The 4,871-nt window shown below is 47.2% G+C and overlaps 1 pseudogene; it reads right to left on the minus strand.

The window, feature by feature from the left end:
* Positions 1-1,347: 1,347 nt before the first annotated feature.
* On the minus strand, positions 1,348-4,052 carry LOC101722749 (trafficking kinesin-binding protein 2 pseudogene; annotated as a pseudogene).
* Between the last annotated feature and the right edge of the window lie 819 nt (positions 4,053-4,871).

Here is a 4,871-nt window from a genome sequence, read left to right on the forward strand (position 1 = left end):
CTGTAGCCTCCTCAGAGCCACATCACCTGGCCAGGAGCAGACCCTGATGGCAACCCAGACCACAGGCTCCTTCCTCCCAGGACAGCTTTGTGCCACACTGCTGAATGCTAGCCCCTAACCTTATAGTCTTGCCTTGTTACTTCAGTTAGTACAAAAAGAGCCTCAGAGAAAAAGAAGCTTTAACTCTCCCATTAAAAAGTTCATTCTTCGATTCCCGGTACCAAAAAATAAATTCATTCTTTAATTTCACAGATACCAAGAATGAGGCAGGTGTGTTTTCGTATACATTAGGAAAAAACCAAAAACAACACACACTCTCAAAGCAAGCACCTGGGTTTTACTTTAGTTGCTAATAATTTAATGGGCCTGAGAATTATTGTGCAAATACATGTCATCTTCATTAAAAATACGCATAGTGCACTTTGGAAAAAGTTGCAACCAACTTTCCTTACAAAACAAATTAAATATATAAATATGTGACATAATCTAATTACCATAGATTGCAGCCTCTAAGGAAATCTGAAAGACAATTATGTTTGCATTCCTTGGTCACTGTATTACCCAGAAGAAATATTATAAAAACAAGGTTCTTTGGTTCTAAATGACTCATATTTTTCTTTTAAAATTAAATGTCAAAAAAAAGTAAATGTCTCCTAACCCTTATTCATGTTTTTTTTTTGATGCTGTATAAAAATACAAATTTTAAAAATGAACTTTTGGTAATCATAAATACAAAGGAATTTAGATGTTATTTGGGTCCCCAGTGGCTCAAAGATCTGAAAACAGAAAGGAGAAGTCTGTACTTGGATCTACTGAAATACATAAAATCCCTTGTCTTGCTAGTGCTCTGCACACGCATGAGCCGGATTCGTGGTTTAATCGGGCACAGGTCTCACTGCCACCTACCACTGTGACAGACCCAGCCTGCCACACCTGCCTGTAGAGTAGCTTCTGCCAGCAGCAGCCCAGCTGCTCTGTCCTCTTCCTGTCCTAGGCAAGCCCACTGCTCAGCTCACCAGAAGGGAAGCTATTTCTGGTAGGTTTCAATATTTTAAAATTTATTCTCTACTCAGTTTTTATTTTCAAGACAAGAAAGCTCAACTGAAGGAGGGTATTAAACCTTTCGTTTTCCTGTCTCTGGATACTCCCAGGCCACGCATTTACACTTTCAATTTACCAGACTTCATCCTTGAGAACCTCATCCCAACTTCGTTCCCAACCCTCCACTTCCCTCCTCACATTCGCAACCTTCTGCAACATTCTGTCTAGTCAGACTACACCGCACAAGTCAGTGAACAGTTGCCCTTCCTGGGCCACCCTGTACAACACGTCGGTTAACACTAAACCTCAGTCCTCCTGCAGGATGCCCATTCCCAGGGCAGATGTGCTAACCAGGACACCTAGGCTCCCCACCGTGATGGAAGACTCTGATTTCCCCTCAGCCCACCCAATAAGCTGCTCCCTGAATTTACATACACAGCAGAGTCTGCTTTCTGAAGACCAATGTCCGCCTCTTGGCTTTCCCCATCTTCCTGTGTGTAGGGGCCCTTGAGTACTCTGGCTATGCCTAGCCTCTTCAGCTTGTCCAACAGGTTCATCCTCAGCTGCCCCACTTCAGGAGGGTTCTGGGAAGGTCTCAAGCCATACATCTCCCGGAGGAACGTCTCAGCTGGTCAAGAAGCCAAAAAGTTTTCAGAGAGATGCACTCAGGGCTCAAAGGACACAGGAGAGGCACACGGTGAGTGAGATGGGGAATTCGGTGGTGTGGAAGGTATGGACAGAGTTTTGGGGAGTGGTTGGAGAAAGGCCTTCTTGGAAACTGAGCTGTGGTACACTTTAGCAGAGATGCCCCACTTTTGTAGGAGTTTGGCCAAGCTCACGTCAGTTGATGATGGACTCATCAATGCTGAGCTGCTAGGACAAGGCTAGGGAGTTCACAGCTGTGCTTGAGGAGCTGCTCCCGCTGCTTCCACAGGACAGTGAAGGGAACCCTGAGCTGGGGGTTACCTGAGTGACATCAGAGGGATGTAATATCCTGCAAGTGGTGAAGGTGAATGTGGAGTTCGTGCATGACAGACACTTCCATGCGTTTGAGGTTGCAACTGTAACAGGTCCATCTGTTGAACTGATGTGCGGCAGGAAGATCCCAACTACTGGCTTGGATACCTCAGGTTTCTGCTTTACCTGAAGAGGCTGCTGAACCTGAAAAGTGATTCCCTCGTCTTCATCCTCCTCTAAATCTGAGATGTGACAGATGGTAGTATCCTCGGGCAACTGGGTAGAGCCTTTAGTGATGACACTTGGTCATGTGTCAAGAATGGTCCCAAAATTTGGTTGAGCAAGCTGTTGCCAGTGGTGTAGAGTTTGTGATCCTTCAAGGGCCTTGACAATTTGTAATTTTTCTGGCATAAATCCTCGAAGGCAACTGGCACTGCTGATCTCCAACTGGTCAGTGCACAGGGAGGCAAGGCACTCTGTGGGGGTGTCACAGCCACTAACCCCTTCTTTCTGGTCAGCCAGAACCTGGATCTTCCATTTCCACTCTTCAGCAAAGAACTGCTTCTCACTGAAGTAGTTCTGCCAATGCAGGCTGAGATGATGCAGTGCTATATCCAAATCACTATCTCCAGAGGGTCCTGGGTGGCTCCTGGGTTGAGAGCCACCTGGAACCTCCTTGGAGTCACTCCCCTGGCCCAGCAGTGCTCTGTCCTCTGTCTGTTGTACACCAGACTCAAAAGGTTTTGTTGTCATGATGACACTTGAACGGTTGGATCTTGGGATGGGTAGCAGAGCTGGAAGAGGGACAGAGAGGCCCCGTGTGTCATTGGCAACCTTGACAGTATCAAATACCCATTTCTGTTGGGGATTTTGTTTAAAGAGAGAAGATTCCTCATCCAAAATCAACTTTTTATGCATGGTCCCCTCAATCTCCGCTGCCAAAGATTCCCCAGTAAAAGGTCCACAGGACGGGGAAAAGTAGAGATGAGCAGCAGAGCCAGATCTACTACGAAGTTCCTTTATTTCTTCTTGGGATTCATGTAACATCCCCAGACACTCCATGTTCTTGTCTTGTAACTCACGCAGCTCCATCGTGAGCTGACGCTGGCCATCTTTGGAAGCTTGCAGCTGAAGTCTTAGCTCTTCCTTCTCAATTACATGTTCCTTAAGTCTGGGCTGAAGGTCTATAATCTGAGACAACAGAGAGGAGATCTCTTCTTGGTATCGAATCAGTTCATCACTCTTCCCTGACAATTCTTCAGTCATTCTGGACATCTGAGCATTTGTTTCATGGAGTTCTTTAATACAGTCACAAGCTGTTGTTCCTTCTCTTCATAGGTAAAAGTTTCTGTCTTGATATGACAAGCTTTGGACCGAAGGGCCATATTCTCTTCTTCCAGTTCCTTGAGCTTTTCTTGCAACATATCCAACTGCAGTAAACCCTGAGGTAAGCTAAAGGACTCATTGAACTAAAGAGGTATAGAACAGCTGGAATCAGTTTCACTCTCTTCAGAAGCAATGGAGAAGATTCAAAGCAACTTGTCTTTCTTGGATGGCTCATGCTGCAGCTGATTAATTTAATCAAAGGCTTACCCCAACTGCTCCTCCAGGGCTTTATTCTGATCAGATAAGACATGATTCCGCTTTAAGAGAGCTTGTCCAATTCGAGCAGCTAGCTCCAGGTCACGATCCCTCTCTGCCAGATGTGTAACCATGTCAATGTCATTGTATGTTTTGGTCATCTGCTCTACCCTGTCTGTGCCTAGAATCATGTAGCAGAAAGTCTCTTCAGCAAGGATTGGGAAGAGGGTATCAGATGCATGCTGTGGCTAGAGCAGTGACTGTGCCCAGTCCTGGTTCTCATACAAGAGGAGTGAGTCCACCCTCAGCTTGTACTGTGGCAGCTGCTCCTCTAGCAGGTTCACCAGCTCCACTTCAGGGAGGTCTCCATCGGAGCAGACACCAGTGATGCTCTCCAAGTCTCTCTGATTGCTGTTCATGAGGTTTTCTTCACCTCTTGGTGATGTAAAAATGACATTCTGGGACAGATTCATTCATTCAGGATCCTTTCTTGCTTTGGTTGAGAAGGATGGCTTTGGTATGAATCAGAGCAAAGGGAATCCATCAAGTTATTTGATGAAGAAATGGAGGTGGTCATATGGACATTTTCTTTTAGACAGATTTTCTCTGATGAGCAGAATGACATCTGTATCAAAAAGTGCTCTCATGTGATTATCATTCCTTGGACAGTCATGACCAGACAGCCTGGTGGCCTCAGGCTGATGCGCTGAGGGGTGCAACCAGAGACCTGCAGTCCCAAGATGGCCCCAGTCAGGAGGCTCCTGGGCACGGCAGGGTGGGTGGGCGGCTTCACCACCTCCTCAGGCCGCGACCATGGCTTGGCACCGACTGGGACAAGGCAGCACCCACGCGTTGGAAAAGTTTGCAGGTGTCCTGCTCTCCCAGCAGCCCCACCGAGTTTGCATTGTTAAGAGAGTTTCAGTAATTAATGTTGAAAAACACATGATGGGGGGTGAGGGCAGTCAGGGCAATTCTGTTTCCCCCCAACATCTGAAAAGCACTCCACTGATATAAGCACAACCCAGTCGGCTTGAATCCGTTGTGGAGCAAGCTCTCTCGAGGATGTGGAGTGCTGGGTGCTCACAGCAGCGAAGAGCTGGGTGGAGCCACAAGGTGACTCTGTTGGAGCTGCCCCAGGAGCAGTGTGATGTCTGTGTGCGCAAGGATTATGAGGGCCTGCCCTTGAGAGAAACACGAGAAGGAAGGGAAGGAAGCAGGGGGGATGACAGCCACCCTCCATGCAGCCTCTGGGGCCTCGCTGACCTCAGGAGTTCTCACTAGCTCGGCCTTCC

The sequence above is a fragment of the Heterocephalus glaber genome, unplaced genomic scaffold (assembly GCF_053883595.1).
Source record: "Heterocephalus glaber isolate CG9 unplaced genomic scaffold, H.glaber_assembly_v1.0 deba00000818, whole genome shotgun sequence".
NCBI lineage: Eukaryota > Metazoa > Chordata > Mammalia > Rodentia > Bathyergidae > Heterocephalus > Heterocephalus glaber.